The sequence below is a fragment of the Echinops telfairi genome, unplaced genomic scaffold (assembly GCF_000313985.2).
Source record: "Echinops telfairi isolate 266 unplaced genomic scaffold, ASM31398v2 ScPeMD7_7469;HRSCAF=8507_1, whole genome shotgun sequence".
Lineage (NCBI taxonomy): Eukaryota > Metazoa > Chordata > Mammalia > Afrosoricida > Tenrecidae > Echinops > Echinops telfairi.
The window spans coordinates 71171302-71182634 of NW_022111373.1; the positions used below are offsets into that span (position 1 = coordinate 71171302).

The 11333-nt window shown below is 39.7% G+C and overlaps 1 pseudogene; it reads left to right on the forward strand.

Moving 5' to 3' along the window:
• Window positions 1-10701, forward strand: part of LOC101647527 — a 79445-nt pseudogene extending 68744 nt beyond the window's left edge.
• Window positions 10702-11333: the final 632 nt, after the last annotated feature.

Here is an 11333-nt window from a genome sequence, read left to right on the forward strand (position 1 = left end):
AACTTGCTTTGTAAGCTACAAAGTTTGTATCACTATAAAACCAAGCAGAAACAAAAACCCACTCTTGTAGAGTCAATTCTGATTCAGAGGGGTCCCATAGGACACGGTAGAACTGCCCCATAGAGCTTGCAAGACTTCTCTCTCTCTCTCTCTCTCTCTCTCTCTCTCTCCTCTCTCTCTGCAAGAGATCAGCAATGTTCCAGATGAAGCCTGCTGCATGAGCCTTAGTCACAGAGTGACCACAGGAAGAACCACAGCCAATCTACAAAATTATTACTGAAGCACAACCTGCCCTGGCCTAACTAAAGTAATAGGGTTACTCCTTTTTTTAAAAAAAGCTACTTTAAGTGAAACCAATCACTGAAAAAGGCCTGGTGGTGTTGTAGGATAAGCACTGGGCTACTAACTGAAGGGTTACCAGTTCAAATACACCAACTACTCTGAGGGAGAAAGATAACGCTGTCTGCCCCTGCAAAGATTTACAGATTCATAAACCATATTTAGGGTCACTCTGAATCAGAATGTACCCAATGGCATTGGATTTCATTGGGGTGCATCACAGACATGTAAAGCAGTCATACTGGGCAAACAGGGTGGGTGCATCTTATGTCATGAGATTTATGAGTGGATTGTGTTCTTGGCTTTTTCCATGGCACAAGTGATTAGACAGGACCCTACTTCAGCCAGGCCTCAGTCTAAACAAGTAACCTCTGCACCCACCAGTCCCATTTTCAGAAGTGATACCCAGTGTGAGAATGTGCTACAGAGGGGAGAGGGGAGGAGAAGAGTGAAGAGCTGTGCCTGTATTCTGTACTTCCAAAAGGCCCTTGCTTGAGTAGCCTCAGGGTCAAGAGCTCAATGCAAGATAGTCTAGGCAGGTGGTTCAAGTTCAGGAAGTTAGGAGTAACGTCCTTAGTTGATACACCTAAGGAAAGTCAGACTCAGAATACAGAGAAAGACTGAAAGCCAGGGGACCCAGAGTAATTGCATTGCCCTATCCCACAAATGCACACATTCCTCTCTTGGTTTATGAGACTCTGTACACAGACTAGCAGGAGCCCTGGTGGCATAGTCGTTCCCCATTAGGCAACTAACTGCAAGGTCAGCAGTTGGAAACCACCAACCGTTCTGATGGAAAAAGATGAGGCTTTCTACTCCCACCAAGTTATAGTCTCTGAAACTCACAGGGATAGATCTACCCTGTCCTATGATGTCGCAATGAGTTGGCAACCACTCAATGGCAGTTCATGGTTTTGGGGGTTTTTGTTTTGTTTTGTTTTCTGGTATGCAGACTAGGTTTGAGCCCAGAATGGGGTGAAAACTTCTCCAGGATTGGAGACTCTAAGAAGTACCCGTTTGTTTTATTAACCTAAGGCCATCAGATCCATGGACCTTCTCTGAACTTTCCTCTAGTTCACTGTGGTAGTTATATAATATGGTGTCAACTTGAGACTATTAAGGGTGAAGGTATGGAGTTTAGCCTGTCAATCAGGTCACAGCTTAATGACCTCATTTGGAGGTGCTACAGGTTAAATAGCTCACTGGAGGCTCACTCCCTGTGAGACATAACTGTTGACAAGCCACATGGAGCTACAGTGATGGAGCCAGAGCCATGTGGAGACCCCTGCCAGGGCTGAGATGCTTCCACCGCCACTAAATCCACAACACTTTCCACCCACTGGCCTGTTATCTTCCTGCATTCAGTGTCATTGTATGTGTTGTGTGTGTATGAAGAGGAATTTCTAGATTGGTATCAGACATATGGGCTAATATCAGACTTAGGGACTTGATCTGGGCTGGGCTGGGATGTTTTCTTATTATACAATTACTCTTTATATAAAGCTCTTTCTTATACACATACAAGTGTCTCTGAATTTGTTTCTCTAGTCCACCCAGACGAACACATTAACTAACCCAGGATTATCTCCCACCACACTGGATTTGTTCCCAAAGGTCCACTGCAATGACACTGCCTCCACAAAGCCTTACTCCATTCTCCAGCCAACCTTCTTCTCATCTTAGAAAGCCACTGGGCACTGGGCCAGGTTGATTTTGTTCTACATCTTATTGTCCACAGTAATATCCTTCAGTAGCCAGAACATTTATCGTAATGTAGCAAGAACATTCCACACGTTCTTTCTTTTTTTAAAAGCCTAGCATTGATTGACCAGAGCCAATTTAATATACAATTCCAAATGAAGCATGACATTAGCTTTAAGCTTAGTTGCTGAGCAGTGACCTCATTAGAATTTCAAAATCTAAAACCTCAAATTAATCTAGTTGGTTCAATGTAAACTTTATCCCTTAGGAGAGTATCATTCACCAAGACTCAAACAGGAACTTAGTATTTAAAGGGTACAGAGTATGAATAATAGGTATGACTCTCACTATAAGAAAAGACAGTGTCTTGGGGCCCTAAAAAATGTTCTAGTTCAGCTGGACTGGTAAAGTGCCTTGTAAGGCCTTGGTGACTCTGAATTCCATGTATGAATCATACTGTAAATCAGACTGTAAGGGAAAGCTCTAAGTAGCTTTTTAAACCCAAGTGAAGTTTGTTTTGTTTTCCTCCTCCATCCACTTGTTCACTTAGATCCACAGATGGGACACTCACTGTAGCCATGTGCTCTAAGCCTCACAGACCATGTTATAGATTAAATTGTGTCTCTCAAAAATGTGTGTTGTAATTCTGTGTTAGTCTGGGTTGACTAGAGAAACAAATCCAGAGACAATCATATGTGTATAAGAAAGAGCTTATATCAGAGTAATTGTATATTAAGAAAACATCCCAGCCCAGTCCAGATCAAGTCCCTAAGTCCGATATTAGTTCATATGTCCGATACCAGTCTGTAAATTCCTCTTAATACTCACGCAACACATGAAATGAAGCCGAATGCAGGAAGATAACAGGCCAGTGGGTGGAAAGAGTTGTGGATCCAGTGGCAGTGGAAGCATCTCAGCCCTGGCAGGGGTCTCCAGGTGGCTTCTCCAGCTCCAGGACTCTGGCTCTATCAGTATAGCTCCATGTGGCTTATCAACAGGAATGCTTCGCAGGGAGAGTCAAGCAGAGAATGTATTTGGCCTCCAGTGAGCTATTTAGCTCCTTTCGAGCATCCAAATGAGGTCATCAAGCTATGTCCTAATTGACGGGCTATACTCCACCCCTTTGCAAGTTAACAGGAGATTATGTAACTGCCACAAATTCCTAGCTTGTGGTTATGATCCCATTAGATAATAGACTATCTTTGCTATGCTAATGATGCAAACGTATTCTGGTGGGTGCCATCAAGTCCATTCTGACCCCTAGGAACCCTATGTATACAATACCAAAACACAGGCCAATTGGACTCCATCGTTACAAATGTTGTTAAGGCCATTGCTGCAGCCACTATGTTAATACATCTTCTTGAGTGGCTCCTTCTTTGTCAATGACTCTACTTTACCAGCATGGTATTCTCCAGGGACTGGTTCAACCCAATAACATGTCCAAAATACATAAGATGAAGTCTTGCCATGCTTTCTTTCAAGGAGCATTCTAGTTGTACTTTTTCCAATACATACTTGTTTGTCCTTTTGACAGTCCATGGTATATTCAATATTCTTCCATCACATCTAATTCAAAGGCATCAAGACTTCCACCAATTGAAAATAAGCTTAGGTTAGGTGCCTCAGTTCTCACAGTGGCATCTTTGCTTTTAACACTTTAAAGAGGTCGTTTGCATCAGATTTGCCCAATGCAATATGTTATTTGATTTCTTGACTGCTGCTTCCATAGGTGTTGATCGTAGGTCCAAGTAAAATATAATCCTTGACAAGTTCAATACTTTCTTCATTTTCATTGATGTTGGTTACTGATCCATTTGTGAGGATTTTGGTTTGGGGTGTTTTTTTACATTGAGCTGTAATCCATACTGAAAGTTGTATAAATACACAAAGTAATATGGATAAATCTCACCAACTTAATATTTAGCAGGGGGGAAAAAACAGAAACAAAGAGGAGAAAAGACATTATGATTTCATTTATATAAAGTTCAAAAACAGGCAAAACTATTCTATGATATTTAAAGTCATGATTCTGGCTACTTTCAGCAGTGGGCGTGACTGGGAGTCATTTGTCAGTGATGATCGTGTTCTATTTCTTGACGTGAGAACTGTCTACACATATATTAGCTTTGCAAAAATTCATTGAGCTATAATCTTATGATTTGTGCCCTTTCCTACATATGTGTGATACTGTAATAAAAAAGTTACTTTAATTGTCTAAACAGAAATCTATAAAACTCAAGTAACAAATTGTTTAGACATAGGCAGAAGACAACTGAAATGGGTCTCAACAACGTTGGTGAAGATGCAAATTTCTTCTCTCTTCAAGCTCCCCCATGTTTAGCATGTGAATTTCATCTCAAAGTTGTAAGATGGCTGTGGCACCTCTCGGCATTGAATTTACAGTACGGGGTGGGAGGAGGTAAAAGGGCAAAGCCAGAAAAATCCGCCAACTAAAACTAAATCTATGGTTTATGGATGCATTTTATTTTAGTCGTCATACTTTCTATAGTTTCCAAATGTCAGCAATGGTATGCATTAGTGCTATGATATTTCTAAACAAAAATTCTACTCATTGAATGAGATGAAGGCATAATCATTCTCTGATTTTGAACTTCAAGCCCCATAGAGCAAAGTTACTAGGTTTCCTAATGGGTTGAATAGTTGGAGAACTCTTTAATTAAATAGAGGGGCAGAAAAGTAGTTCTGAATTTATTCTTGAAGGAACCATATATTACTTTCTGATTCTCATATTGTAAGATGCATGGAAAGACCTTGTGTGGGGGTCTTAAATTATCTTTTCTGGAAGCAGAGGTGTTGCTCACCTGAAATGACTTAAGAAAATGGCAGCGTCCCACACAGCCACGGCTTAGTGTGTAGGTGTCTGCTGCTGCTATTCAACATTCTAATGCATAGTATATCCATTTTCTGGAGTTCTGCAAAGAAAAGCTTAGCTCAGAATGATTAAGGAGAAATGCAAATCCAAAAGTAATCATGTTGTTGTTGTTGTTGCTGTTGTGTGCCCTTTGTGTTTGTGTTATTGTTGCGTCGGTTCTGACTGATAAAGACACTGTGTTCAACAGAGTGAAACCCTTCCTAATCCTGCACCATCCTCCCAATCATTTCTCTTTGACCTCACTGTTACAGTGACGATGTCAATCCATCTCATTGAGGGTCTTCCACTTTTATGCTGACCCTCTACTTTATCAAGCATAAAGTCTTTTGTGGGACAGGCCTACCCTGAAAACATGTCCCAATTACATGAGACCAAGTTTTTCCATCCTTGCTTCTAAAGAACATCTGGCTGTGTTTCTTTCAAGACTGATTTGGTCATCCTGGCAGTTCATGGTATATTCAATACTCTGCACAACACCATCATTCAAACACATTAAGCACATTAATCCACCAATGAGTCCACTTACCCATTGTCAGTTTTCATATGCATTAGGCTCGAAAATTCTCACTTCCATCAGGTTGATTCTGACTCATAGTGATCCTATAAGAGAAGATGGAGCTGCCTGTGTTAGACCATATATCTTTACAGGAGTAGAAAGCCTCATCTTTCTCCTTCAGAGAGGTTGGTCATTTTGAATTACTGATCTTGCAGTTAGCAATCCAATGTGTCACCAGGGATCCATATGCTAATGAAGTAGTAATTGAAAAATCCCTGGTTTGGGTTAGGTGCACTTTAGTCCTCAAAGTAACATCGTTGCTATTTTAACACTTTAGAGGTGTTTTTGCTTGATTATTGTTTAACTCACTGAAAGAGGACCAAAAACAAAAACAAAAAAAAAAAACAGTACAAATTATACTCCAACAGTTGCTTTTCTGAAAGACACCATTGATCAAGACTTTTCTTTAAAAAAGAACGAGAGTCTGAGCATTTATCCACCCTGGCTGAATAATAATTTTGGGCCCTGAATCTTCAGACTTTGGCTTTCCTCCACGCATTGTTCCCTAAGAAAGCATAGTTTGTAAGTAAACAAATTCTATAGGAGCTTCTGCTTGAATGACTCAGACAGTTCTTTCCCTCTTACGTACAACCCAAGAACATTTTCTTCTGGTGAAGAGAAGTGGGAAGTTGATATGTGGTGGTTCTAAAATTTGAGAAGGAAAATTGTGTTAAAGAAGAACCAAAAACTTACATAATTCTCAGACTTCATTTTTAATTACTGCCCACTTTGAATCAGGTTCTGTGATTTGATAAACTGGTGTACTTAGAATAAAAGAAGTCATCTCTCACTACAGCAGCTTCTAAGGCCACCCCCTCAGTCACACTCCCCAAGGCACTCCCCCACATTCATGCCCCATCACTGCTCTCACGTGTCACCCCCTACGTGTATCTCCACAACTAAACTTCACAACTAAACAGATCTACTTTTAGTCCCTCCAAGACAACAGGCTGGTTCTCCTCTCCTCACCTTTATTAAATCTGAAAGACTCTTCTTTTCCCTCCTCCTGCACACATAAACCACTCCTCTCAATCTAATCAACTTCTACTTAGTCATCAGGTCTTTGCTCAGATAATTTCCCTTAGAAAACTCACATAAATCCTCCCGAGTTCCTCGGCCTACAATTTCATTTAGAACTCTTCCCCACTGAATAAATTCCAAAGAACACAAAAGTAAAGTTATACAATATTTCAGGAGTCTTAATTATTTAACACAACAGTGACATTAAAAAAGCAAACACTGACTAAGCACTTAATACATACTCTGAAATCCTGGTGGTATAGGGGTTATGTATTAGGATGCTAGCTGTAAGGTCAGCAGTTCGAAACCACCAGCTTCTCTGGGGTAGGCTTTCTACTCCAGTAGAAAGTTATTCTCAAAAACCCACAGGGGCAGTTTTACTCTGACCTGTAGGGCCACTGTAAATCTGAATCTACTCAATGCCAGTGAGTTTACTACATAATAGACATGGTTCTCCACCACTTGACTGACAGTTTGTCATACTATAGTGGCTTGTGGGTGGCTGTGCTGCTGAAGATTATGTCACTGGTATTCCAAATACCAGCAAGGTCACCCAAAATAAACAGGTTTGGGCAGAAATTCCAGACTAAGAACAGACTACAAAGAAGGAATAGGATGTCCACTTCAAAGGAACTAGTCACTGAAAACCCTATGGACAGCATTCAAAGATTGTCGGTTACTGAAAACCTCATGAGCTGAAGCAAAATGTTGTCAGAGAAAGTGCCAGAAGATGAGCCCCCTCAGGTTAGAAGGCACTCAAAATATGACTGAGGAAGAGCTGCCCAGTCAAATTAGAGTCACCCATAATGAAATGGATGAGTAAAGCCTGCGGGACCTTCATTTACTGAGGGAGCATGACTCAAAATGAGGAGAAAGAGCTGCAAATGTTAATTAATTAAAAGTTCTTAAAAATGAAATGCAACACAGAAAGATCAATATTCCGGGTGTTAGTGAGCTAAAATGGACCAGTATTGGCCATTTTGAATCAGAAAGTAATATGGTTTACTCTGCCAGCAGGAATGGCACTACATTCATTGTCAAAAAGGACATTTAAAGAACTATCTTAAAATACAATGCTGTCTGTGATAGGATATTTGTCTGCATACAAGGATATCTAATCAATACAAATATGATTCAAATTTATGCACTAACCACTAAAGCTAATGATACAGAAATTGGAGAATTCGACCAATGTACAGGAACAATTGTGAGGGTGGCACAGTACCTTGTCGTGTTCCATTCTGTTGTGCATAAGGTCACTATGTGCTGGAGCCAACTCAATGACACCTAACAGCAACAACAACAACATCTTCAGTCTGAAATTGATGAAAGATGCATTGATAATTATTGGATATTGGAATGTAAATTTTGGAAACAGAGGAAGAAACAGTAGTTGGAAAATATGGTCTTGGTGATAGAAATTAGGCTGAAGATCTCATGACAAAATTTTGTAAGACCAGCAACTTCATCACAAATACCCTTTTGAAACAACCCAAAACATCTGGACTTTTCCAGATTGCCTATACATAAATCAAATTGACTATATATGAGGGAAGATATGATAGAGAACCTTAATATCAGCAGCTAAAACAAGGCCAGAGACTGACTATGGAACAGACCCACCAATTGCTTATATGTAAGTCCAGAGTGAAGCTGAAGAAAATTAAAACAAGTCCACAAAAGCCAAAACACAACCTTGAGGATATCCCACCCCAATTTTGAGAATATCTCAATAACATATTTGATGAATTAAGCACTAATGATAAAAGTCCTAATGGCCTATGGGATGACATCAAGAACATCATACATGAAGAAAGCAAAAAGACAGGAAAGAAATAAATTATCAAAGTTAGTATTAGATGAGACTCTGAAACTTGCTTTTGACGTAGAGTAGCCAGCACAAATGGAAGAAATGAAGTTAAAGAACTGAACAGAAAATTGTAAAGGGCAGCTAGAAAAGACAAAATAAATATTATAAAGAAATTTTCAAAGATAAGAAGTTAGAAAAACATAAAGGAAGAACACATTTGGTGTGTCTTAAACTGAGAGAAGTCAAGCAAAAACTCAAGCCTCAATTTATAACATTGAAAGACCCTATGAACAAAATATTGAATGATATAGGAAGCATCAAAAGAAAATCCAAAGAATACACAGAGTCACTGTAACAAAAAGAACTAGTTGACATTACACCATTTCAAGAGGTAGCATGTGAGCATATGGTGAAAGAAGAATTCCAGACTTCACTGATAGCATTAGCCAAAAATAAGGCTCCAGGAATTGATGGAGTGCCAATTAAAATGTTTCAACAAGCTGATAAAGCAATGAAAGCACTCACTCATAAGCAAATTTGGAAGACAGCTACTTGATCAACTAATTGCCTGAGATCCATATTTGTAGCAATTCCGAAGAAAGATGACTCAATATAATATGCAAATTATATTACAAAAGCACTGATATCACATGCAAGTAAAATTTTACTGATGATCATCCAACGACAGTTGTGGCAGTATATTGACAGAGAGGTTCAAGTTGGATTCAGAAGAGGATGTGGGACAGGGGATATCATTGCTGATGTCAGATAAATATTGGCTCAAAGCAGAGAATTCCAGAAAGGATGCTTAATTATGGGATTTTTCTTCCTGTGCTTTTTAATTTATTTTATTTTTTTTAATCCTTGTATTGAGAGCTCTTAACAGATAACATTCCATAGCTCCTTCACCCCAAGCAGTATTATACAATTGCTACCACATCAGTTTCAGAACATTTTCTTTCTTTTTGAACTCCTTGATATAAGCTCCCCTTTATCCCCTTTCCCCTCCCTCCCCACTCTACCCTCCAAGAAACTATTATTAGTATTATTATTTGCCATATGTTACACATCCATTATATCCATTCATACACAATTCTGTTGTTCAGTCCCATTGAGTGGGGTTATACAATCATCAATGCTATCAGATCCCCATTCTCCCTTCCTCTTACCCACTGCCTCTCTTCCCACACCCTCAGGGAACCATTACCCCTGTTACTGTTTCTGAAGGGTTATGTATCTTGGCTTTCATGTACTGCATGATCTTATATATACAAATGAACACACACAAATTTAACATGAGGTAAAACAAATAAAAACCAGAGAGAGAGGAAGGAGAGAGTGAGAGCCAGGGTCAGTGAGTATTGGCCATAGAGCCGGGAGGAGCTGCCCCGAGGACCCAAACTGTGCACCCCTCCACCTCCCCGTACTCTGGGGAAGGGCATCACGCCGACATTGACAAGAAGATGTTCACCAAGGAGCTAGACCAGTGGGTCAAGCAGCTTAACGAGTGTAAACAGCTGAACGAGAACCAAGTATGGACCCTGTGTGAAAAGGCTAAGGAAATTTTAACAAAAGAATCAAATGTGCAAAAGGTCCATTGCCCTGTTACTGTTTGTGGAGATGTTCACCATCAATTCCATCCTCTTATGGAACTCTTCAGAATTGGTGGGAAATCACCAGTTACAAACTATCTATTCATGGGCGACTACATAAACATAGGTTATTATTCTGTGGAGACTGTGATGCTTCTTGTGGCATTAAAGGTGGGTTATCCAGAACACATTACAATATTAAGAGGAAACCACGAAAGCTGACAAATTACTCAAGTATATGGCATTTATGATGAATGTCTATGAAAATATGGAAATGATAATGTTTGGAAATATTTTACAGACCTATTTGGTTATCTTCCACTTATAGCTTCAGTAGATGGACAGATACTTTGTCTCCATGGTGGCCTTTTTCCATCCATCGATACATGAGATCATATAAGAGCTCTGGATCAATTACAAGAAGTTCCACATGAGGGTCCAATGTGATCTATTAGGGTCAGATCCAGATGATCACTGTGGGTGGGGTATTTCTCCACGTGGTGCTGGCTACACATTTGGACCAGACATGTCTGAAACATTTAACTATGCCTATGGTCTCACACTGGTTTCTCGTGCTCACCAACTTGTAATGGAGGGATATAATTGGTGTCATGATCAGAATGTGGTTACCATTTTCAGTGCAGCCAATTATTGTTATCGCTGTGGAAACCAGACTGCTATCATGGAATTAGATGACACTTTAAAATATTCCTTCCTTCAGTTTGACCCAGCACATCTTCGTGGAGAGCCTCACGAGACTCGGCATGCCCCTGACTACTTCCTGTAACTTCTGCAGGGAAAACTTGCCTTTGTAGTGGAAATATACTTGGCTTGTAAAAAATATATCTATATTCAAAATAAAACAAATAAAAACCATATAGTAAGTGGAGGAAATATTAAATAACTCGAGAATAGTTAAGTGGTTCATCAGTGCTATACCACACACTGGATTTATCATCCTTTCTGCGTGGCCTTTCTGAGAGGGACTACCCAATGATCTTAAAGGTGGGTTTTGGGTCCCCCCTACATCCACACCCCTGCACGCTGATTTGGTTGCTTATTTTTGAACTTTTGATACCTTTTCTTATTAATACTTCATGATCACATATACTGATGTGCTTCTTCTATGTCGACTTTGTTGCTTTCTTGCTAGATGGCCACTCATTTAACCGCAAGCCTTTAAGACCCCCAGATGCTTTATCTTTTAATAGCCAGTCACCATCAGCTTTCTGCACATTTGCTTATGCACCCATTTTGTCTTCATTGATCATGTCAGGAAAGTGAGTATCATACAATGCCACATTATTAGAACAAACCGTTTTGTACTGAGGTAAGATTTAAGTAGAGGCTCAAAGTCCATTTGCTTCTTTGTTGCATTTGCATATATATACATATATAAACAAGCACACATATATTTAC